This window comes from Pezoporus flaviventris, unplaced genomic scaffold (assembly GCF_033815535.1).
Source record: "Pezoporus flaviventris isolate CSIRO_AGI_PZ_B2104156 unplaced genomic scaffold, CSIRO_AGI_Pfla_v1 ptg000037l, whole genome shotgun sequence".
In the NCBI taxonomy this organism is placed as follows: Eukaryota; Metazoa; Chordata; class Aves; order Psittaciformes; family Psittacidae; genus Pezoporus; species Pezoporus flaviventris.
Window position 1 is genome coordinate 21144528 of NW_026892585.1, and position 26375 is coordinate 21170902.

The 26375-nt window shown below is 40.2% G+C and overlaps 1 protein-coding gene across 3 annotated transcripts in view; it reads left to right on the forward strand.

Moving 5' to 3' along the window:
• The first annotated feature begins 24855 nt into the window (after window positions 1-24855).
• RARB (retinoic acid receptor beta) overlaps window positions 24856-26375 on the forward strand; it is a 325364-nt gene continuing 323844 nt past the window's right edge. For 2 of the 3 annotated variants that reach the window (XM_061464957.1, XM_061464961.1), the window contains exon 1: window positions 24856-24927. The gene's annotated coding sequence lies outside the window, so the exon portion shown is untranslated. The remainder of the gene's footprint in view (window positions 24928-26375) is intronic. The other variant, XM_061464958.1, reaches the window with a different exon arrangement.

Below are 26375 nucleotides of genomic sequence, written 5' to 3' on the forward strand. Positions count from 1 at the left end.
TAGAGACTGAGTGTTGTTCTGATGTATTTGTGAATATTTGTGAGTCAGATGCCACCACAAAGGCATCAGGAAAGCCCAGAGGATAGCAAAGGAATCACGGTAGAATGGCTGTGGGACAGTGTTTCGGGGCTAGATACTGAGTAGAAAAATTTGGATTTATGATTAGGGATTATGAGCAGTTTCCTGTTGCCTGATTCCTAATGTGTTCAGGCAAGCAAGAATTGATGCCTATTCTCCAAGGATAAACAGAAATATGAGAAAAATTTCTAATTATATTTTATTTCTTCTACTGCTGGAAACAACTCACAAAACTCAAAGAATTTAATAGCTACTTAGCCTAAAAGATTAGCACTATCATCACACACAGCAGAACTGACAAAGAAAGCACAACTAGCCCAAGGAATTAGCTTCATTATTAATTACAATATTATTTATGATGGGTTTGTTAGGCAGTGACAGTGCGCTTAGGACTGTATACAGCTGAACCAAATGCCTGAAGGACCATATGATGACAAGCAGGTGCTGACCATCTGCATCTCATGTCTTAGGTGGATATTGAAAGCGTTAACAAGGGGATCTAAGCTGAAAATGAAATTATTCATACCCTTGTAAAGGATGTTTAATCTCTTGAAATACTTATATTGTCATAATACCTAACTGTTACAAAGTTTGAATGCTCTCTAGTAATTTCTTCTTACAAACAGGAAGCAAGAGAGTAATAGCTGTATTTAATAAAAGGGACACAGAGATCTTCAGGACTAAAGCAGTGATCATCCTCCTGTACTGGGCACTGGGGAGGCTGCACTTTGAATCCTGTGTCCAGATTTGGGCCCCTCATTACAAGACAGACGCTGAGGTGCTGGACCATGTCCAGAGAAGGGCAACAAAGCTGGTGAAGGGTTTAGAGAACAAGTCTTGTGAGAGGTGGCTGAAGGAATTGGGGGTGTTTAGCCTGGAGAAAAGGAGGCTCAGGAGAGACTATATCACTCTCTACAGCCACCTGGAAAGAGGCTGCAGTGAAATGGAGGACAGTCTCTTCTCCCATGTAACAAGCAATAGGACAAGAGGAAACAGCTTCAAGTTGTACCAGGAGAACTTCAGACGATGTAAAATAACTTGGTTCACCAAAAGGGTTGTCGAGCATTGGAACAACGCTGCCCAGGGAAATGGTTGAGTCACCATCCCTGGAAGTATTTAAAAGGCATGTAAGTGTGCAACTTAAGGACACAGTTTAGTGGTGGGCTTGGCAGTTCTAGGTTAACAGTTGGACTCAAGTGTCTTAAAGGTCTTTTATAACCTAAGTGATTTTATGATTCAAAGGAATAAGCAGCCTGAGGTTTGAACCCAACTTCCCACAGTTGTAATAGTTTAAGATTAGTTTCCCTTTTTTAGCTGAGATCATTCTTGTGCCTTCTCTGCACTATAGTGTCCCCTTGCAGTCTTCCTCCTTTTCCACAGTCCCTTTCAATGAGCTGCCCATCTGCTTGCCCAGGATTGCTGTTGCTGTGCTGTAACTCATATCTAGCACTGTTGCATAGAAAACTGCTCTTCATCATTGGAAACCAGTGGTATATCTAAGAAATTTGCTAATTTACTCCTCATATAGAGTTCTCCTCATGTACTAGGGTATGTGGATTATTCTAAACACCAGGATCATGACAACATTTCTTAACAGATTAACGCAGATAAGCTTCTTGGAAGACTTGATACTGAAGGAGGGATTTGAATCATGCCTGGCAAATTTGGTGGCCTTCTACACCAGGGCCAGGGCTCCCTGGTGTGTTAGGCCTGTAACTACCCTGGAGAGGTAAAATGCCTCAGAGCTCTTCTGTTCAATTGTCTAGAACAGTTTCACACCATCAGACTAATTTAGGGTGGAACAAGCCCCAACATTTTCATTGGCACTAGTATGTTCCACATGCTTATTTACTCTGACTGTCATCAAACTAAAGATAAATCCAGCATCAATGTTGCTTTTTTGAAAGGCCTACCAGACAAGATGAATTAAATACAAGCTGCAGCATTTTTTCTGAATTCACATAATGGGGGAACTTCAAAAACTGTAACGCTGCTTCTCTTACCAAGGATTTGTAACCCATAATTACATTGATACATGTGCCATGTCAGCAACAGCAGTGAAATTCACAGTATTTTTTACGTGAAATATACTGTTTTATTGCATTAATTCACATTTAATGTGTACACAGTAATAACCATAAAGCATAATAACCAAAGTTATATATTTTCTTCAGAAACTTCATTTAGAGAGCTTTCAAAAGTGTCCAAGGAAATTAAAATATCAGTCAGTTTACCTGCAGGATATAAAGCCAGAGCACTATGCACTATAATTTCTTTTACAAGCAGCCCCTTCCTCACATAATGTTCTACCTCTGATAAAACACAATACTCATAATACTTGTACATATTGTTAAAACTGCTGTGCACAAGACCAAGATTTTAGAAACTAGAGAAAGAATGCATCACTAGAGAGAAACTGTGTTATTCATAGTGGGCTGAAGAAAGAGAGCTGTAATAAAGAAACAAAAATCAAGATTTTCTGTAGCACCCATAAAGCAGGGATATCACAGATGGCTAGGAAAAAGCTCTTCTTGATAAGGAGCATAAACAAATGAATAGGCATTAAATGGAGCCAAAGTCTTGAAGTCCCTTCTCTTGGAAAGAGAAACAGCAATATTAGGGGGCATGGAAGATTAAAAAGAAGCAATATGATAATTTTGTCTTTATTTTCCCTAATTCTGTTAGCTGCCAGTGCTATATTACACTAGCACTAAGCTGAACTAAATGCAAACATTTCTTCATTATAAAAAGGAGAAAAAAAAAAAAGGGACAGAATACAGTCCAAGAAATGTACCCTCAAACAAAGAAGCAAAAATAGTTATAGCTTGTCCTGACACTGGACAAAGCTTTTGGTAGAGATAACACAGTCATTAACTCTCCCTTACAGACATAAAATGAAATTTCTGGAAGATTTTTGTTACTAGTCATTTAAACTTAATTACACATGTGAAAAACAAGTGATCAGTTGAATAGTTGAGTAATAACTGCACATAAGATTTCTACTAGGTGTAAGAGCAGGAAGCAGACGTACAGAACAGTTATCACTGGAATCTGAAAGATAAAAGTGACCTCTGATAGATTATGATTCATGAGTTGGATGGATTTACTTAGAATGACAGAAGCATACAACCACTTGATGTCAAGAAAGAGACTGTCGTGGTTTAAACCCAGTCAGGTAACTTGTTCACTCACTCCCAGTGAGTGGTGCCGAGCTGACAACAATCGAGGTCCGTGTCCGTCTCCCCCCCCCCCCCCCCCCCCGCACCGGGAAAGAGCTGGCTTTTATCACCTTTAGCTTGCCAGAACTTTGTGCCACTAGCTGTCACAGATAAGGAATAAGAGTGTAGATTTCTCTCTATTGCAACAAAATATTCCGTAAGAAAAGCATCGTCTTGCCTTCCAACTCCTGAACATCTAAGACCGGTGTAAAGACAGAAGCTGACTTAGCACAGAAACGTAAGAGTTGCCTTTCTGACTCTGAACAAGACCAATTCTGTTACAAGAAGGTTCCACGGCAATTTCCTTTTAGGGTTTTAGATATAAGCTAACTAAATATACTTACCTCTATAAGAAAATCACTTTCACATTACACAAGTGACCAAACGACAGAAACTACTGGAATTAAATGCTTTTAATATGGAGACAAGTTCCATAATCTGTTACTAACATTCTCATATTTTCACTCTATAGATTTTCTTAAAAACTTAGTAAAACCACACCTTAAAACTTCTTTAATTTGAAATATCTCTGATAACGCCACAAGGTTCAGAACTTTTTCTGTTCAGAAATCCAAGGTACTGTGATGCTTCTGATATTGAATAGGATTCCTGGTAAAATACGGAGATTTGTGGCCACTGGTGCAAAACATCAGAAGAAAGCACTTAGTGAAGGGCTGCAGGGCAATGACGCACATAAACTCCTGAGCAAAACACTGAGATCTCTTCCAGCTTCAGAGAAGACTCTTGATTCTCTTTGGAGTTTGTTAGTCACCCTTGTGTACAGCTGATTAAATCCGTAGATGTCCTGAAGATTATATTGACAGCTATTCCTGCTTACATCCTAAGTGGCAAGAAGTTGAAGAGTATGAGTTGACATGATATGACAAATGGAAAAATGAAATTCACCGTTGTATAGCACTTACACTCATCTCCTGTTCACCCCTTGGCATTTTGACTGTTTTGAGACCAGAAGTCAAAATGAACGGATGACATTTGGTTTTGCTAAGATAGTGGTGCTATTGGTGATTTATGGCTAAATTCCTCCGTAACTACACAAATTAGCATGGAAGGTGAAAGTTAGATACTCAGAAGATTTGTAGAGTTCTTCAGCATCAGTGGCAATTTCACTGAAAAATAAATCATGTAAGCCATAAATTTTAAAACAACTATGAAGAAAGAAAGCAGGTGGAATAAAAAGCTGGTTAAAAATGATCACACAGTGCACATGCCTGCAACTGCAACAAAATACAGTATCACTTTTAGGCATATCTGCAGATTTAAGACCTGATTCTGATCTTACTTCTACTTCAGTATAAACCAGTAAAGCAAATCTATTGAACTTATCACTGTTACACTGGGTTAAGAAAAAAAAAAAGGCAGAGTAAAATCAAGCTTAGAATTTGAATATTGGCACTTACATAGCAGATAATACAGTTAATATCATATAAAATTACTGTAACTTTAGGTCAGAAGGGCTGATCTAGACAGTTTGTGTTTGAAAATATATTCACTTTTTGAAAATATATTAATTTACTTAAAATGATTTTACTTCTGGGCACATTTTTTTTTCTGTCAGAACCTTTCTAATCATCAGAAATGTCTGTTTTTGGAGTAGGTGCCCAGGGAACTGACACATACATACCCATGCAGAGTAGCTTAACAGTGGTCAAATGAAAATGGCCTCAAAATTAAAAGGAAGGAGAAAGACCTCTTATTTGCCGCAATAAAAATTCTTTAAAAATGGTAACAATATGAAATAGTGAAACAAAAAATTAAAAGGAGAGATCATTGGGGTAAAATAGTTACAGTTTCCACATTAGAGATACAGATACAGAGAAAATTCATGCTATCATTAAAAGGATAAATTAGGAGGAAAAAAGCACCTGACCTATGTTAAATAGTAGATCAATGAAAGCTATAAGAAGTGAAGTTTGGGAGCTACATCCAAACCAACAGAACAGAAAGGAGTATAAATGGTAGCAAGCTAAATACACAGATGCCATATGACAGGCCAGAAGGGATTTGAAGGAGTAGCAGTAAGGACAGGTAACCTATTGATAAAAGTTTTTTCAAACATACCATTACCAGAAAGCCTGACAGAGAGTCAGATGGGACCAATAGGCAAGCAGGGTATGAAAGGAACATTCAAGGAAGATGAGACTATGCAGGAAAACTAAATTAATTTATTGCATCAACGTTCATTACAGAAGAGAATGAGGTTCTGATATCAGTCATTCCTTATGGGAGATAAGGCTGAGGAACTGGCTCAAATTCAAGTGTCAATAGAAAAGGCTTTAGAGCAAATTGACACACTGAACGGTAAGAAATCTCCAGGAACAGATGGTATTCACAGAAGATTTATAACAGAACCCAAATATAAAATTGCTAAAATACTAACAGTGGCGTCTAACCTATTGCCAGAAGACCAGAAGGTGGGAAATGCGACACCAATCTTTATGAAGAACTCCAGAGAGATCTTGGAGCTATAGACTGCAAGTCTGGTTTCGTTACAGACAAAATAGTAAAACTGTAGTAAAAGATGAGATTAATAGATACTTGGACAAACACAATACATTGCATAATACATAGTTTCTACTGAGGGAAGATCTTCTTTAGAAATGCATTTGAGTTTTTAAAAACTGTCAACATGCAGATAAGTGATCTCTCTCTATATGTGTATATGTAGCATATATATGCTATAGCATACTTGGATTTTAAAAAGGCTTTTGATAAATTCCCTCACTAAAGGCTTCTACAAATTAAATGACCACAGGATTAATAGGAAGAGGTTCCCACAGATTAGTAATAACTAAAAGGCAGATGACAAAGTGTAGCCGTAAGTGGTCAACTTTCTCAACCAACAGGTCCCTTCAGTACCAGTAGTTGGATCTCTACTCTTCATCGTTCTCCTGTGCTACCTGGCAGAGGGGCTTCCTGGGATGTAAGACAGCAGGGACTTCCAGAGCTCACTGGAAAAGACAGTGGAATAAAATGGCAAATTAAGTTCAGTATCAGTAAGTGCAGGGTAATGCATTTGGGGTAATACAGTCTTGATTATAAAAAGAATGGACTCTGAAGAAACTATCTCCACCCTGGACAGGGATTTGACGATTACTGAGGTTCATTCCACAAAATCATCCACCAGATGATGCCATCACTGTTGGCAACTAGAATGTTAGGCCTTTTTAGGAAAGGAACTCAGAACAAAACAGAAAACATCTTACATCTTACTCACCTGGAGTATTGTGTGCAGTTCTGGTGTCCTCAACATAAAATGGACATGGAACTGTTGGAACAAGTCCAGAGGAGGGCCACGAGGATGAGCAGGGGACTGGAGCACCTCCCATATGAAGATAGGCTGAGAAAGTTGGGGCTGTTCAGCCTGGAGAAGAGAAGGCTGCGTGGAGACCTCATAGCAGCCTTCCAGTATCTGAAGGGGGCCTATGGGGATGCTGGGGAGGGACTCTTCATTAGGGACTGCAGTGATAGGACAAGGGGTAACGGGTTAAAACTTAAACAGGGGAAGTTTAGATTGGATATAAGGAGGAAGTTCTTTCCTATTAGGGTGATGAGGCACTGGAATGGGTTGCCCAGGGAGGTTGTGAATGCTCCATCCCTGGCAGTGTTCAAGACCAGGCTGGACAAAGCCTTGGGTGACCTGGTTTAGTGTGAGGTGTCCCTGCCCATGGCAAGGGGGTTGGAACTTGATGATCTTAAGGTCCTTTCCAACCCTAACTATTCTATGATTCTATGATTCTATGATTCTATGATTAAGAAAACTCAGATGTGTAATAGATTTAACTCTGCATGCATCTCTGGTGACCCTATTTCAAAAAGCTTTCAGTAGAACTAAACAGAGGCAAAGTTGGCAATAATTATGGCAGAAAAGCTACTGAGCAGATTAGGTTAAAAAAATTGGAGATTTACAAAACAAAAAGTTCTGTCAAAAGTATATGGTAGTGAATTGTTATTCACTGTTTTTTAAATATTAAGAAGTAGAGAACATTCAGACTGCAGCAGTTTTAAAACAGTGCTTTTATATGCCATATAATTGTGGAATGCACTGCTTCAGGGTGGAGACCAAAATTAAAATCAATCAGTAAAAGAATCAGATGAGTCCCTGGAGGAGAGGTTCATTAATGAATTTTAAACACAATTCTACAGATGCTGCCTCTGTTTCAGGAAATTTAAACAACCAAGAAAAGCTGGAATAATATAGAAGGCAAAAATTAATGAATTTTAAACACAATTCTACAGATGCTGCCTCTGTTTCAGGAAATTTAAACAACCAAGAAAAGCTGGAATAATATAGAAGGCAAAAAGATAGCTCTACATGCTTTGTTCAAGTACCTGTCACTGCCTTCTGCTGGAAACCTTCATATTACCTAGAAGGTAAGGACCTGCATAGATAAGAATTAATTGGCAGTAATATACCCTATAAAGCTTTTTTGTTGTAGGTTGTTAGCAGGGTGACATTCATAGTGAACTGAGCTGTAACTTTAAGTCATCAATACTTGCCTTTTTCTTTGATGATTTCAAAATATATATTTATTATGTTCCTAAGTGAAGAAACATTTTAATTTTGTGGGTTTGCTTTTACTACTTGCTCTCACTTAAGGAAAGTGTTGAGTGATAAGAACTCATTTGTTCTTAGATTGGATTTAGCAGATCCAGTCTTTCTTTGTACAGGTCACAGAAATGTTTAAAAGTAGTGAAACTGTTGAGCATGTCATATAGGTTTAAAAAGGCCTAAAACAGGTTACAGGGGTAGCAGTTCTGTACCTGTTTACAAACAGACTTGGACACAATGCACAGATAAAACCAGACATGGCAACACAACAGACAAGGTACCAATGAATTTACTGAAATTCCTCAAGTCTGAAGGAGAATACATCTTTTACATTTCCTAATAATAAATACTAATGAGCGAGAAACAAAGCTACCAGATTTGTTTTCTTATGTGAGTCATATTTCCAAATTCAGATTTAATATATGAGGAAAACTGCCATTTGTCTCAGACGTATGCAGTTTTCCCCTTGTCCTAAAGTTCCTTTCAATTTGGCTGCCAGGGGGCTTTCTCTGCAGCATCTCCTTTGTTGAAAGCTCCTACTTAAATTCTGCCTCCATAAGAGAATAAAAGCTCCAGATTTTCCTCTACCTAGGGTGGAAACAAGAGGATGTAAAGAAAATACTTTAACTTCTGTCAAAACTCTGAGGTGTTTTGGAGTGACACAGACACAAATGCAGAACTGCAGAGGCTGCAGATTCCAATAGGTGAATCTCATGGATGCAAACTAGTAGAAACCTTGTTCAAGTGCATCTTCCTCAGACAGCTCCAGATCTTGTAAGGTTATCCTGAAAAAAACTTTTCTACCATTCATGTAATGTACATGAAAGCCGTTCTCCCACTTATGGATCAAGTTCTTCGTGTGAAGTGGACACAACAGACCAAGTAAAGCAGGCTTCTTTCCTGATCCGTTTTGCACAGCTGGGCTAATTTTATCACAGGTACACAAAACTAATTTGCACTGTAGTTAAGGGCAGTTGAGGTGGGGGTTCTGCACAAAGGCTATGTACGAGGAGCACAGCTGGCTGCACTGATCATACTTCACGCTATCCTATAAAATGTATGTTTCCACTCTATGGAAACCTTTCAGGCTGCCTCTAGAGTTTACAGAGAGGGATAGAACCCTTCATGGGCAGGTTCATCCACTTTTACTATTTTTAATTGACCTGTTTCTCTCCATCGGCAGTAGAGGAAGCCTAGCTGAGGGGTTAACATTTGGTGCATTTTACATTATAAGGTGAGGGCAATCTGGTCCACAATATAAAAAAAAAAAGTCCCAAACAACATAATCTGTGTCATGGAAATTACTGTGTGACTAGACCAGATACAGGTTGTACCTCAGAATCTGGCTTTCTCAGAAGACCCTAAATAAAGGATAAACCACGGTGCTTCCTGAACAACACTTGTAACAGTATAGTGTGAAGGTTAAACTGCACTGTCTCAATAAACAGAGGTGAGGCTGCAATAATAAGCAATTCAATTTAGCAAAGAGCCCAAAGGTAGCAATCACAGTGTGCTTCAGTTCATTAGTCCAACTGCTGCGTAACAGCCACAGTACTGGGTTGCCATCAGCATGTGAAAGACACTTCTCTCGTTATCTCTTCCTCCCCAAAACTTGCTGTGACATATGAACTATGGTATCTGGCTCTGCTGAAGTTGTACAGAAGCATCTGAAAGAAGAGGTAAACACTTTTATTCTATATGCTGCCTCACAAGGACTTTTCTGAAAGCTGAACTATGTATAACAGGAAATAAACTATGACATAATCTAGGTAATTAAGTAGAACAGCTGAAATATAGGAGTTGCAGCTTGTTGCAACTTTTGGGATAGCAGACCTAATCCCTAATACCACATCTTCACTCATCTTTAGTTTTCAGTGCCAATAAACTGCGAAAATTAGTGTAATGATGTCCAGTTTAAAAATAAACAGTATGCAAAATACGCACAGTGGTGTCCCACAGATATAGCACCTACTATGAGATTTACACATTGGAGCTGTGCACTTGACAAACGTTTTTCATTCTTGCTTGCAACTGAATACCCAAGTATGTTTTCTGAATGTATTTTGGTCTCAAAGAAGCATAATGCCATGTTGTATTACGTTCCACATGCAAGCAGTCAGAAGATTATATGCCAGCCACCAGCACTGTTCAAGTCAAAAGTGATTTACCATGTATACATGTGCCTCTTGATGAATATTTCTAAGATTATACAGCTGTTGTTTATCAAGAATCATTTATAAAGCATTACATGACAGTAAGCTATAACAAATGCATGTGCAAGCTTGTAAAATGAAACATAATGTTTGGCAATTTAAAAAGTATATTCATTCTAGATTTAATTGTTGAATAGTTATGTTGATTTATACCACACAAATGGGGACTTTATGATTCACAATTACTTAGCAGACAGTGAACTTCATTGCATCACTAAAATTTGTTAATGGGATTGACTGGCAAAAAAATGTTAAGTGTGCTTGTAAGGTAGGGATCAGTCCTGCATTCCCTGCACTGTTGAAACTTTGCACTACTCTTAACTCCACTTGTTCAAACAGAAACAGCACTGGATTTACTCCTACCAGCCTGAGTCTAAAAGTTTCTGAGATGCCTAGTTACAGATCCTTGTTAAATCAGTCAGCAACACCAGTCCAGTTTCTAATAAGTTGGTAATGAGACTCTCTTTAAAAAATTATTTTGTAGTTGAAAGCAAATGGATTAAGAACCGAACTTTCTTCAGAAACTTGCACTTCTAGTAAAAAAAAGAAATAACTTCAAAGCAAAAGAAAATCAAAAGTTGGAGAGAAATAATGGAATAAAAAAAATGAAATGGTAAGTTTTTAATTGTGATATGTTTGTGCCTTGCCTCCATTTCCCACTATGAGCTGGGCTACCCAGAGAGATAGCAACTCCCATAACTCCCATGCTAGAGTTCTGAGAGTTCTGGTGAAACTGCACATGCTGACCATCTCTGACACCTCTGTGGGAAGTCCTAGCTGAGAATCCTATGGTTATAAGGGATTGGAAAATGCCTTTCCTATTCTGTGAAAAAACTTATTCGGTAGCTTGCCTGTTTCAATGCACAGAGAGCTTCAATATCAAAAGTCTGTAGTCTTCGTAAATGCTAAGCTCAGTAAATGAAAAGCAAACGTTCCTTTAAGACTTTAAAGAGTGAGTCTGACAAGTGCAGTGAGCCAAGAATAATCCAATAATGTTGGATCCCAGGTGAACGTATAATTGGATGCAGCTCATCACGGTGCCTGTCTACTTTTTTATTCATAAGGAAGTGGTAAAGGAAAACCTGTTAGTTTTCTGAATGAGTGAGCAGTAGCCTTGTAAAATGTGTATAACTGCTTACATACACAGAAGACTAAATATACACAGCATTCATGCATATGCTTTTGTCATGTGCTTGCACACCTGTGACTGTAGAAAGAAAATAAAGCTGTGTTATTCCAGGCTCAAAATTAATGCACAGTATTTACTTACTGAATTCTTATAATAGATTCTAAATTTAACATACCACCACAAGAAAGAGTGGAATTCTTGCAGAACACAAGGGTAAGACTATTAGATCTTTCCAGCTTTGTCAGGTGGTAACCCATCTGCTTTTGTCTGTTTCTTTAAGTTATGAGGAATTTTCAGTATAGAATCTATGTATGTGTAGCTTGTATTTTGCTTTCTTTTGGCTGTTTATTTTGGAAGACTGGATGTGTATTTGTGCTCAGATGTTTGAAAAATATCAGTGCCCTGCCTTAACCCACAAACCAAATACCAAACGCAACAGGAATTTCCTACAAATGTGTTAGATGATGAATACTTGGCTGTGATCTCACAGGAACACTTCAAATAGAAAAATCAGAAGTACTGGAATTCAATTATTATGATAGTTCAATTAACCTCTATTGAACAGATGTAAAAATTATACCTAATTATACATGTAGCTGAGTTCAGACATGGACCTCTGCCCACCAAGGACTAATCTAAGATCACCAGATTCATTTCATTTCAGACCTTTGCTCTCAGAAATGAGTACTACAGTCAGTGATTTCACCATTAAATATCCCTCTAGCGCCATAATCTCTGTAAAAGTCTGTTCAGTGCTCAATTTTTTACTAAGGAACTTAATGTGATATCCCCAAATGTTATCATAGAAATGCTAAAGGAAAGGTCACAGATTAAAAGGGGTTTTTAACATGAGCTTTGCTGAACAGTGCTGTAAGCCTGCCTCACTTTGGTTCCATAGGTGTACACCAAAATGCATTAATTTGTACCTCCAATTTTAATACATTTGTATTGTGGTGACTAGAAAACATTATGAATTTATTCCTTTACACAAGACCCACTGTAAGGCTGTATTCTGAGACCCCAAGTGTGGTATCTAGTATGAGATGTTCCTCTAGAAGATGGTATTTTCTGTCTAACCATAAAGTATACATCTTTATGATCCAGCAAGTTCCCTAATTTTTAACAGCCTTTTCTTATCACTAAGAAAACAAAGTTGTATAATCAGTTATGCAGCTATGAACACAGATTCTGCACTAGTGTATTCTAGGAAAATATTATCTGCTCTGTGCAATGTCATTTTTGTTGCTTTCATATTAAGACTAAAGAATAAAACAATGAGCACCGGGCTTAAAGGCAGTGTCTCTTTCTGCCAAATACGTTTCATTTTACCACTGGCTCAAATATATTATTTGTTCATTTCCTTTTCTCATGCTAGCACCACAGCACAGGGCGGAGAGTCTTCTCCCTTCCTCCATGGCATTTATTTGTTTCTGTTGTTGAGACTGACCGCCCTGATCTTCCTGCTCTCTCCTTAGCAATTTTTATGAATACCCTCATTTTCTTACAACTGCTGGTTTCCAAAGTCTGTGGGCTGGCATTCAGTGAGAATAACCCTCAATATTCACCATTGTCTTCTGACTAAGAAAGAGATTACCTGCTTCTTTGATCCCTGTTGATAGGATATATATAGTCATATACCTAGACTCCTTTCTAGGAGCTCATTCACTAATATAAGTTTTCTTCCTGTCATTCTGGTAAATCGCCCCTGGTAAATCGCCAGCACTGGATGCAGCACATTCCCACAGAAATTACACTGGAGATGGAAATTCTCCATTATGAACTTGTGCATCTTGGATTTCCAGTGGTTTAAACATTCAATTGCTGTTGACCATAGCTTTCCTACTTTTGAGGTTACTTGCTTTTTCTTGGATTCCTTTGGCAAATATCACAGTATCACAGTATCACAGTATGTTAGAGATTGGAAGGGACCTCGAAAGATCATCTAGTCCAATCCCCCTGCTGGAGCAGGAACACCTAGATAATGTTACACAGGAATGCGTCCAGGCGGGTTTTGAATGTCTCCAGGGAAGGAGACTCCACAACCTCCCTGGGCAGCCTGTTCCAGTGTTCCGTCACCCTCACTGAGAAGAAGTTTCTTCTCAAGTTTAAGTGGAACCTCTTGTGTTCCAGTTTGTACCCATTACCCCTTGTCCTATCATTGTTTGCCACTGAATATGATGTTACCTAGGTAGGACAGCCAACAGTCAAGATGGAGTGGAGAGAACGGGGAGTCAGACAGTCTTCCTTAGAGTCTCATAGTCTAAACATAGCGTCTTCTTCCTTAAAGCTGTCAGTATTTTACCGGTAAAGGGATCTAGTCCTGTTGGCAAAATCAGTAACTTTTAATGAGACAAAGTGTTTATCCTGAGCTACAGAAAGGAAAATCCAAGTGCACTGCCTAAATTTATGACAGCGGTATAGAGTTATGAGTAAATTAATATCTTCAATAGTTATATTAAAGGGAAATGATTTTCAGTGTTTTCTGCTGTGCGGTCATCATTTTAATGAGATAATGTTGACTATGACATTTTCTATTTGTGATTACACTGAATACCTCACCCAGGTTTACTGCAGGGTAATAACCTAGTGCAAAGCAAAGCAATTCTAGTTTTTGAACAATGGGAAGTATTTAATGTAATTATAGCTTCTTTTAAAACAACTAACAGCTTGGAAATATGGGAAAACTGCAGAGTGGATAACTTCTTAAATACAACTGCTGTGATTGTTTTTCCTGTAATGTATCTCTTTTAAATAAAGAAACTTCATTATTGGCATGATAATCTAGTAAGACATTAAACTTCAAGCCTGTTAACAGGGAGTATATTGTCTCATATTATATATAAACTACAGTTTATGCATTACATCGTGTAATTTACAATTATGGTCTTCTATTGTCTACAAGCAATTACATTTACAGTAAGCAGGTTGTAACAAGAGTAGTAAGGCAGCCTTGCTTCCTATAAACTTGTGTCCTACATCTTGTCCAAAATCACCCCTGCTAGCTGTGTTTCCTCTTACACAAATTCCTCTGCTGTTGTACCTGTAGTTGCCTTTCCCTGATCTTACTGCCTTCCACCATAATATTCTCTTATTCTTTTCAGATCATTAGCTCACCTCCTGTGAAAGCTCTCTGATGTATCCACCAGATCATCAACTCCCTCCTGTGCCCCCTATCTATACTTTATTTATGCTGCCAGGTGAACAAAAGTCTGCAAAGACTGGCTGGCATTTGTTGGCTGGTTAGCCAGATAGTGGGCACATGTACTTCCAAACACCAGATTCCACACAGGCTGGCTTTTCTTCCCTTGGCATCAGCACAAGCAAGGTGCCCATCTTCTACCTAGACATCAAGTTCACAAAACCTGTAACAACTTACATCCTTGGGAATTCTGACAAATTTAATTGAAGACTGTTACTGGTTTAAAAATTGATGTGGAAGGAGGACTGCCAAAAAAGATGCGCAGCCATGTCAGCTTTGTATGTGGCGAAAACTGAGCTAAAAGTGACTTTCACAGCTGTAAATTAATAAGATTTGAAACTTGAAAAGCAGCAGTTCCTTTTAGTTGGATTTTTGTTTTGTTTTTTTCTTTTTTCTTTTAGATGCAATGAAACCTTAAATATCCAGTGTGGTCAAGATCTGTTCCCCAAAAGGATCATGATTGTTATGTTGCCTGCCTTCCTGCCTGGAATTTTAGGAGAGAAACTTCTGAAATCTTACCAATTTTCTTTTTATTAGCAAATTGCCCATAAGAAATTCCAAACGTATTTTTTTCTGGTGCAGAATAAGTTCAAATAGAGAGGCAATACTACTAAATGGAAAAGAATTTCTCATTAATTTGTAGATGTAAAAATCCAAGGCAGTGAGCTCCTAGAGACCTGAAGGGATTTGGTCAGCTTGAGTGTTCAGAGAATTTTGCAGCGGCTTAGACTAAAACACTGTGGGAAGGCAGAAACATCAGTGGTTGCACAGTCCAGAATTTTCAAACGCAAAGGGAAAAATATTCAAATAACTTGTCTGTCCCCGCTACTCCATTTGAATCCCCCTGAAATGCATATACTCTCTATCTCTCTCTGCCTCACACAAATATATTTTATGCAGACACATCAGTTATTACTGCAGCTGGACTTTTTGAGAACAAATGTGTGTCATAAAGCCATTTCTATATGTGGCAGTTTTACTAGCATAGTCTCACCAGAGGTCCAGAATTGAATAAGGATTGAATAAGCATGAAAATTGAAGTGCCTTCATATTCAAAATGGTGCTCACTCATCCTTGGTCAGAATTGAAGGAAGGCAAACTCAGAGGAGCATGCACTGCTGGTAGTGCTGTAACTGTCTATAGAAAAATACAGGATTTTTGTTTCAGATGTTTGCTGCCCAGCAGAGTCCAAACAAAAGGAAAATGTCATCATGGTGTGTCATTTGTGCTGCCGCTGCAAGACTTCAAAATATTATGCCATTTCCGTGTGTCTTAACTGTAACCCAACCATTAGTCTATGTAATCTATATCAAGATTGTATTGCAGAAGATACCACACTGTAAACCTGACGCTCTGAGGGCAATTAAGATATATTAAAGTGGGATAAAAAATAACCTTCGATAAAACCTGAGAGCAATGGAAATCTTCCATAATATATTACACACAAGAATAATAAGTAACAAATTCTTTTAAAATATTCTAAGGCCGAAGACCAGTCAGGTCAGGACCCTCCTGTGCTATGGGCTGTAAAAGCATTTAGCAAATGACTGTTCTTAACCCAAAGACTTAAGTAGATAAACCAGTCACTTGGGGGAAAAGAGAAGGATAATGCCACAGAAAGAGGCATATTAATGGGTGACAGTAACACAATTTCCAATATAAACAGTCCTTATCAAAATTTTTCTTTATTGTATTTGAAAACCAAGTGTTATAAGATCATGATTATGTTTGGACTTTTTAAGAGAAGTTTCAGACTTACCTTGTGAGCATATTGAAATGAAAGAAGAAAATTAATTCTTTAACATTCTTTAACTGAAAAATAGTCTCATGCATAAATAATTCCAAGAAGTGTTTTCCATTTTTACAAAAACTGATGGCATTTTAAACAAAACTTCTCTGAGATTGCAAGTGCCAATGATATCACCTTGCAACTGGCCATAAAGAGAGAGGGCTGGTCTTAGTATGTTGTGCATTCCTGTTTGGTTTTCATTTAATTTAAATGGTGCCTTGATGACTGTATTATTTGTAGTCAGACCATTTAGATTTGTTTAAGTAGAAGAGGTATGGATTTTTTTGTCAGTGGAAAGCCCAAGCAATGCCACAATAAAAACCAATAACAAGCAGTAAAAGAACACAACGGTATAATATTAATTTAAAATGGAAATGGAAGTTAAGTGGGGCAATGACAAAATCTATCAGGGAGCCATTTCTTCGGGTTAAACGGAGGATATTGCCGGATATGAAAGCTATCTGCAACGGAAGAGGGAGCTCTCACTGCACTGGCCCCCGCCAGCAGGGAGCGGTGGTTGCCTCGTCTTGCTGAGCCGTGGAGGTGGTGATGCCCATATGCTCCCCCTTTATTCTCACTCCTGAGTATGATTCAGTGCAATTTTCATATTACCCCTTATAGAAAGCTATAGCAGAACGCTCCACAGCAAATTACAGTCAGATATGAGCAATGGTTTAAACTCGGTAACGCTTACCAAGTCTGGCTGTCAGAGGGATTATTTTCCTGAGTTAGGAAGGCACATTTCATCCCCATAGCAGTAAGTCTGTTTCTTCCTGTATTTGCACAAAACCCAAACACACTCAGAAAAGTACTTCAGCAGAAATAATAACAAATATCAACTGTGTTTATGACAACCAAGAATGCAGACTGAAGGCTTGATGTAAAATTCACTGAATTTAATTAGAAGACTCTGACCCTCGTTGGGTTAAATGAAACAGTGACAGCTTGATTTCACAAACCTCAGAATAGCCGTTACCTCTATACATCACCCTTTCTTTCTTAATAAGCTGTTCCACGTGACTAAGAAAGTAGACAAAGGTTAACACAGATAAATAGCTATGTTTTATCCTCCACAGATAAACAGTTATGCCTAAGGTCTCAATTACAGACACCCGAGTAGTATTCTTGTCTGTGTGCTTACTTGTTTGTATCGCTTTGGAGATAATTATTTCCAGATAAGCATAAAAGGATGAAATACTCAAGATTCAGTGTGATTCTGTGAAAAGAGGGCCAGAAAGCACCTAGATGCTTGGTGTAAAATTGCCTCCAAGTTAGGGACACTAAAGGCTTGCTGTGACATAGGTGTTGCATGTCATAAGATGCCTAGGATATCTTTTCTAATCACCATATAGGCTAGAAACCCATGCTTCAGCCCATGAATTGTGCTCTGTTATTCAGCAGCACTTGCAGGACTGCTTAAATATCTGAAGGAGATCCTATGGTGAAACAATAACTTGCAGCAGCAATGGATCTACAGCATGTTTCCCAGTTGAGCATCTCAACCTTTTCTTCAGCCACTGCCACTCACAGTATATCCAAGGGAGAACAGAATACAGGTTCAATTACCACTCTTGATTCTCTGTCACATTAAATATTTGTTGCTAACCTGTAAGGTCTTAGGGAAGGTAGGTGCACTATGTGCATCAATGGAGCAATCAACTTGTAGAAGACTGTAAATAGCAACTGTTAAAGTAAGACACCTAAAAATATCCTTCCATACTGTACTCTACACTATTCACTTAAAGAATAAGGTTATAGGAATGTCATTTCAAAAGTAATTGCAGTACTGAACATCTGCCCTAGAGGCTGAATTCAGGAGGTAGAGCCAGGGAGAGGTATACTGAAACACTGCAAATGAGAACTGCTACATGTGCTGGTAGGACTTAATTTTTCTATATTATATTTAAAAAAAAGACACATTCATTAAGGCGCATTTATAAAGACACATACATCCCTATAGCTGCTTGCACTGATTATCAAAGGCTTTTTCTATGTCTATGTTTACAGGAATCTAACCAGTAACACAAGTTTCAGTATCGTAGAAACTCCCAGAAAACCAGGAATCCATCATCTACAAAGATTCTGAATGCTGTAGTCATTCCCAGGGCTCTGCTTTTAGATGGACTACAATTATGGGTCAGGCCCATTAGTTGGGCACACACTATGCTGAAGTCTTCCACTCTTTAGTTGCATAGTTGCACCTTTCTGGTGGTATTTTGTTTGCTTGTTTCTTTTTTCTTAGATGTATTTTTTTTTGTTTTGGTTTGTTTTTTTTGGGTTTTGCTATCTCTTGTTTGACATGCTTGCTGCTAACTTCTCTTGAAATATTGTCCCAAGTCACTGACACACAAGTCTTTTGCATCTGGTACCTGTGCAGATGCAAAGATCCTTGATAAAGGTTTTGATAAATACAAAAGTTTCTCGGGAAGCATGAATCCAAAAATAATTTTATCAAAACAGCATTGGATTGTTGAGGGCTGAGTAGTATCACACAAAAAGATGACACAGGGACCTTTGTAACACAGATTTGTTGTTCTTCTCTGATCAGAACTCTAAGCATGGACCACTGATCTGATTTACACAGTATAGCCCTTCCATTACTCACAGGCCAGACTCTAGTTTATACTTGTCTGAAGATGTCTGAAGCTTTGACTTATAACAACCATCTGGAGTCCTCTGCCAGAACACACAGCTTGCAGGGCCAAACTGCAATGCTGTGTTTCATCAGTGTATGAGCAACTGTCCCCAGTCTTTCATCCCTTAGTGGCTGGGCTACCAAATCCTTTCACAAAGCATACTTTGCTGTTGCATGCTATCAGCAAAGCTTATTTCTTCTCATCATTTCATAGAATCATTGAACAGTCAGAGTTGGAAGGGATCTTAAAGATCATCTAGTTTAAAGCCCCCTGCCAGGGGCAGGGGCAGGGGCAGGGACACCTTCCACTAGACCAGGTTGCTCAAAGCTCCATCCAACCCGACCTTAAACACTGCCAGGGATGGGGCAGCCACCGCTTCTCTGGGCAACCTGTGCCAGTATCTTACCACCCTCATAGTGAAAAATGCATTTCTAATGTCTAATCTAAATCTCCCCTCTGTCAGCTTAAAGCCATTCTTGTCACTACATGCCTTTGTAAAAAAGTCCCTCTCCAGTTATCTTGTAGGCCCCCTTTAGGTACCGAAAGGCTGCTCTAAGGTCTCCCCAGACCCTTCTCTTCTGCAGGTTGAACAAGTCCAACTCTTCCACCCTGTCTCCATAGCAGAGGTGCTCCACCCCTTGTATAACCTTCACAGCCCTCCTCTGCACTTGTTCCAACAGTTCCATGTCCTTTTTATGTTGAGGACACCAGAACTGCACACAGTACTCCAAATGAGGTCTCACGAGAGCAGAGTGGAGGGGCAGGATCACCTCCTTTGACCTGCTGGTCATGCTTCTTTTGATGCAGCCCAGGATACAGCTGGCTTTCTGGGCTGCCAGCTCATGTTGAGCTTCTTGTCAACAAACACTTAAAAGTCCTTCTCAGGTCTGCTCTGAACCCATTTTCCGCCCAGCCCATAGTTGTGCTTGGTAACACCTTTCCTATTAACATATTTTTGGTGACACTTTGTAAAATAGGAGGCAGTGTAATCCATATACTCTGTAAACTCCATAACTACTGTGATCAGCCTTAAGGACCAAAACAAGAATGAAATACTGTTGTATTCCCCATTGCTTCATTTGTGACCCCCCCCCACCCAGTAACACTGATCTGTGCCTACTAGGTGCATCAGTTTCTTCATGAAAAGATCCAGCAGAAACCTTGGGGGAATTGCATGTTATCAGAAGTGTATAGGACAAATCCTGAAATACAGACACAGATTGATTTAGACATCTGTCTTTCTGTAACTTCCATTTTCGTTCTTTCTCCATCCAAATAAAGCTTTTCCTTATAAGTCCACAGTACTTTAGCCAGCTCTCTTTGTTTATTTACTTGCATGTCTGTAAGAATTTTTCTGTCCTGTGCACTTTTTTTCTGTAACTAAGTTTCCAATTGTCACTGATTATATGCCAAATGATATGATTTCTTACACAATGGCATTGCTTTCTGCAGTTTTACATCCCAGTTCCTTAAACAGTTACAACCCTTTTCACTCCCACCAAATGGTCCTCCCATGTTCTTCATATTGTCTTATCAGTACACTTGCTCCCTGATACTCCCTGCCAGTCCATCCTGGAGACAACTCTGAGAAGCAGTTCTTCAAACACAATGCACCTAATTATGTCTCCCAATCTTCTCATTAGCATTGAAGAAAACTCTCAGGTAACAAATGGGTTAGCTGTTCTAAACCTTTTTTCTTTGTCTTTTATGCATGCCCTTGTTAAGTCATTATCAAGCTCAGTAGAGGAGGCTTTACAATATCAATTATACTGGTTGGATTTTTCCTTAGCTTTATTTTTTACTTCCTTTATCAAGCATTCAGAAGTCATGGCACCCATGTGCTGTTTACTTCAATTCCCAAGGAGATAACAGAAGACCAGGTGATACACAGAAGCCTAAAGGAATCCCAGCTGAGTATTTGTAGCTGCAGATGCTCCTGTAATCTCAGCTGCCGCCATCAGTTATTATTGCATGATGGTCTGGTTTCACCACAGCTTTATTTTTAATCTCTAAAGGTAAAATATCATCTGTTACCTAGTAAGCATTACAGAGACAAAAATTGTGCTCTAAACTCTATCCACAGACTACATGTTCCTTCTTACCAGTATCTTGTAGGAAAAAAAAATATTGTTAGGGATTGAGTTGTTATTATTACTACCTTGGGATTTATATCATGTCCTTAGATGAGTGGTGGCTGTTGCAACAAATGTTCAAATAAGTGTGCAGAAATCCCCCCAAGCTCAATGGGATTCTGGATTTCTCTCGCCTGCTAGCTGATGTTGCAAATCCTGCAGGATGTTTTTTTTTTTTCCTTTCAGTACATGATGCTTTTCATTAAGGGAAAGTAATTTTAGATTCTGAGTCTCAAGCATTTTGCAGTTTTATATGAGCCGATGTCTCCAGACTATACAATAACAGATATCTGGGAGGCTGACATCAGTCAGTTTGTTTTAATAGCTGCTGATGCTGGCCCTAGAGGATCAGCACATCCTACTTTCCCTGGTAAAAGTTCTTTCTGCACAAGCAATTTTGTTTCAGATAGGTATCATTGCCTTCATATGTTATGCAGCTCAGGAATCAGGGTCCTGCACCTGACCTCTCAGGTCCATGGCAAGTAACTTGGAGCTGAAACTCCTCTAGTTTTTCGTTCACTTAATTAGCAGTCTCTCCAAGTGTGTATGTGAGGCTGGCAATTAACAGCTGCTACTTTTAAGAAGACCCTAATTTCTGCTTTCACATTTGTAAATATATAAATACATCTGTTGCAGTCTTATCCATCATGTTATTGACCTTCATCAGCAGATTGTGAAATTCCCTGGATTAAACTGTTCTTCAACCTACTTTTTGTAAAGGATTTGCTCATTTTGTGCATAGTTTCCTCTTTACTGCTGAATTCATATATGGTAAAGAAGTTGTGAAGGAAGCAAAAAGTAGGGAAATTGATGATAGACTCTTTAATGTACACAAGTACAGATTCTTCTTCCTATAGTACAAATTTTACTACTTTACTTTGTATAGCAAGAGACTATGCAGATGTTTTCAAAGCTGCATCTCATCACAGGATTCAGTGTAGTCTTTGCTGCTGCCTCAGAGACACTGCTTTGTTCTTGAGCATTTTGAAATGTTTTGTTCTGTGGGTTGTTTTTTGTTGGTTTTTTGTGTTTTTTTTTAAATTTTTTTTATTCTGTCTTTTAATTTTTTTCTTTTTCTTTTTTATTCCCAGGTGACATTTTCTAAAAATAAAATCTGGGCCATATGCCTTGAAATTGGCTAATGGCAGAAAAAATGATAAATACAATTAGACCAGAAAATCCACTTTTAACATTCTCCCCTCGCTCTATTTTCTTTCTTCTTTACAGTAAAGGAAGAGTCTGACTAATCTTTCATGAACTGTAGGGAAAACAGGAAAATCTTGAATGGAATTTATATAAAGTAGTCAATCCCCTTCTACGAGGACTTAAGAGGTATAGTCATTTCACTTGAAGATGGGAGACAGGTATGAAAGGATTATCCAGAGTTTTTTCGATGATTTAAGAAAGGCTGCCCTACTTGACAGGATAGTTAGCCTTTCTGCCACCTTAACAGGAGGATATAAAAGAAAAACTACCCAGTGAGCCTTAAGAAGCCAGGAATTATGAGAAGTTCCAGTGGAGAGCATCGAAGAAATCAATAAAATGTTCCAGAAGTTCCTCCAAGGTATGAGAGGAAGGAAATTTGAGGGGAGGGAGGAAGGAGGAATGAATGTCAAACCTCTGACAGAAGCCCAAAAGGCACCGACATTGACTTCAAACTCTTGTTATCTCTACACCTAACTTCTTAATGGGGGAGAGAATTAATGGAATAGAAGAAGAGAAAGACTGCTTTCTCTGTGAGCACTAAGAGTCACACTTGGAGGTATTGCATTAGGCACTGTGGCCACACATGCCCAACTCATACTTACCACCGCAGTATCTACACCTCCTTAGCACAGGAGAGACAGAAGCATCGTACAGTGCAGTATGCTGGTCGTGGGTGATGGTGGTCACCCACCCCCAGCAATCCTGATACCGTCTCACTGACGGGACCTGTGTCTCCAGATCCTCCTTCCTTAGCTCCAAGCAACCACTGAGAAGAAAGGTTTTCTAGGACTCCCTAGGACTGATGTGCAGGCTCAGCGCTGAAGTACACGCTGCCCTGTGATTAACGGAAGGGCTGATCTCCTGACCCGTGGGAAGGCATTTAAGAGAGTGTGACCCACAAGAAAGCAGTATAGATAGCCTAGCTTTGTCATAGGCTTTGCACCTTGGCAGTGAAAGAAGCAATGTGGGAAAGGTGGCTTCAGGCATTTTAAATGGAAGAGCTTTGAAAACTGATTAAGCAAGTAGAATGCAGAGCTGAGTCACTCTGTATTTGTCTCTGTGTGCATGTGTACATATATAGACACATATTTTTGTAAGTGTGTGCATATTTGAGTGAGGATATGAAAAAAGAAGGCACACATTTCCAAAAGCCAGTGCAATAACAAATTGTGAGCTGAAGCTGTCACATCATGTGAAACAGACCCAGAGAACACGTGAAGACACATCATAGGTATTTTAAAATTTCACTGTTTTGCTCACATTTGGTAGCATTTAGATCTGATATCCTTTATGGTACTATTTTTTTTTTTTCCTCCTGAAACCAACATTACCCTTGTGAAGCAGTGTTTGACAAAAATGCAAAAAATCTTGGCTAGCAAAATATTTTATATTTTTATGTCCCAAAGTCTTATCATTCATCCTCACACAGTGAAAAAAAACACTGATGTTCTTATGAATAAAAGAAGGATTAGGAAGATTAAAATGCACACCACTGGACTTGCTGAAGAAAGGTTCAAGTATGAGCCCTGAGGATCATGGTTGAAACTATGCTCCCCTTTACTCACAGGTAGTTCAGAGAGATGACAGGTCCAGATCTTCCCCATATTGAGTTTCTCATATGAGTTGCAGTAAAAAGAGCATTGCAAATAGAATGCTGCCAAGTGAATGATCAGATTTTATGTTATTTATTTATTTTTGTTATTACAGCCAGATGTTGCCTCAGGAAGTTGAAACAAGGAGTCAGGAACTGACAGCTTAATAATTAAATTGGGAAAGTTGGCAGGCCTCCTGCCACTTCCTCTCATACGCAGCATCTATGAGAGAAAGTGTGCAGTATTCCAGTGGCTCTCCTTCTGAACAGGCTCATCTATTACTGGGTAACGATTTTCCGTCAAGGAACAGCAAAGCACAGGGCCTATTACACCAGCTACATAGAGTTAAAAAGACATTATGAATAAAACGCTCGCTGTGGCTTTTACCAACATTTCAACACAAGGCTGCCTAATGCTGATGTGTGTTTATTACACTTAATAATGTTTACATAATTCTTCCTTGAGCTCATTACGGCTGTCAGAAATCTGAATAGAGCGTATTTTTGTCCGTGTGCATCTCCCAAAGACTTTAAGCCGAGATGAATGGCAGCTGAGATAGAGACTTCGTGGCTGGTTTCCCATCCCGGCCAGAGCATCATCACACCTCTTCCCCCTCTTTTGGGATTTCTTCCCTTTGAGAAATGCAACATTTCACTCCTGGAGCTCCCCGTGGGCCCAAGCGCCTGCAGAAAGCACAGGAATCACGCCAGCACCAGGGCAGGAGGAGGCACACAAGCCCCGAAGGTGCTGTAAGCGGGTGCCAGGCTGCGAGTTTGCTGAGGGGCAAACTTCACCCACCGGCTGCAGGCAGCGCAGTTAAAAGAACTGCTGTGGCGGCACCCTCGGCTTGCAGGGCAAGGGGGCGAAGCCCGCCCAGTGCCCTCGCTCCCTGGTACGCAGTACCGAGGACGGCGGAGGTTCGGAACGCAGCTGACAGCGTGCGGACAGCGTGCTCCTGGCCCGCAGAGCCCCCGCCGCCCCTCAGAGGGGGGAAAAATGGCGGGCAGGGCTCCCCTCAGCGCGGGCGGGAAGGGGGCGCGCGAACCCCCGGCGGCCCCGCCAGGGGGCGGGGCGGGCCGGGGCGGGGCGGGCCGGGGGGCCGGGGCTGCCGCCGCCGCTGCCGGCTGCACTGGCGGGGCGGTGGCGGGAGCGGGAGGCTGCGGAGGTAAAGCGGGGCCGGCCGGTAACGGGGGAGGCGGGGAGTGGAGTGCGGGGCCAGCTGCTCGTTTGTCAGTCCCTCCCGCGCGTGTCTGGGCTCGTACCTGTGCGCGGTTCGCTCGGGTTGGGGGCGCGGTGGTTATCTCCGTGTTGAGCCCGTTAGCGGCTTCGCGTTAGTGCCTGCGCGCCTTATTCCTTCTGCTTCGCAGACAAAAGCGTACCCGAGACGTCGTGAGGGAGTGATTCGATATAGCGTGAAGTCGTGCTTGTGCTCGGGACCCTGACAGCCCCGAACCGGGGTAGAGTAACCGCTGCTGCTGCCGCCGCTGAGCTACCCTTCGCTGTCCTGTTTACCGTCATTTGCATCAACGAGTAGTTATCCTAGCGGGAAACAAGCAAAAATACCTGATGTTTACCTAGTTTTATTAAAACAAGCTAATGGGTCTTGGCAGCGCTTGTTGTAGAAAGTGATTCAGAGGATGAAAGCAGGATCCCAGCCGGGGTGCGCTTTGGTGAATGAGATTCCAGCGCAGAGAGAGCCACGGTGTGCACTGGGTTTCTTTTAGCTGGCTACTTCATCCCCCTGCGTGTAGGTTAGTTACTTACTTGAGTAACTCGGTACATGGTCGGGAAGGCGTGCAGTGCAGGGTGGCCCTTCTGCTCCTTCGGGGAGCGAAAACCTCTGCCAGCCACCGCACCTTCGTGTCTTGCTGTGGGACGGTGCTGGGAGCTCGGGGCTGGAGCAGGGATTCCCGCTGTGGGAGCGGGGTGGGCTGTGTGAGGGTCTGCGGGAGCCCTGCTGCTGCCCGCGAGTCAGGGATACCTCGTTAGCAAACGCGATGTGAGGGCTCAGCAATGTGCCTTGCGTGTTGCAGGCGCCGATACAGGGAGGTAATGTGAATGCTGTTTATGCAATTTTGATGTTTTCTATCTGTACAATGTTGTCTGTATTGAGACTGGCAGTTTGGTCATTTGAATCTGTGGCAGAATTGTGCTGGGTTTGATAGCGTTGATATTTTGCCTTTGGGTGAGATGTGCTTAATAGCATTTTAGCAAGCTTTGTGTAACACAATATGAAGGGCTTAATCATTGGCGATAAATGCGGTCTAACTTAATGCTTTGAAGAGGGATAGGTAATGATAACATGGCTTCTGAAAGCAAAATATTTAATGTAGCAACACAAAATATTATTGCCCAAGGACTGTGCTGTATCCAAAGAATGCCAGTCAGGACAGCACAGCAGCAGCCCAAAGAGAGGGAATTGGCTGAGACTGTTCTTCAGCTCTTACTCTTGGAAGAGTTCTCATGAGAAAGTTTAGCAAGCATAGGTTAATTATAGATAATGTTATGATTAACTGAAGGAATTGAATACCTAGCGCAAGAGCCTGTGCTGTGTGGGAGAAGCTGATTTAGGGTAAAGTGGTGACAATGTAAACTTAGACCAGTTGTGTGTGG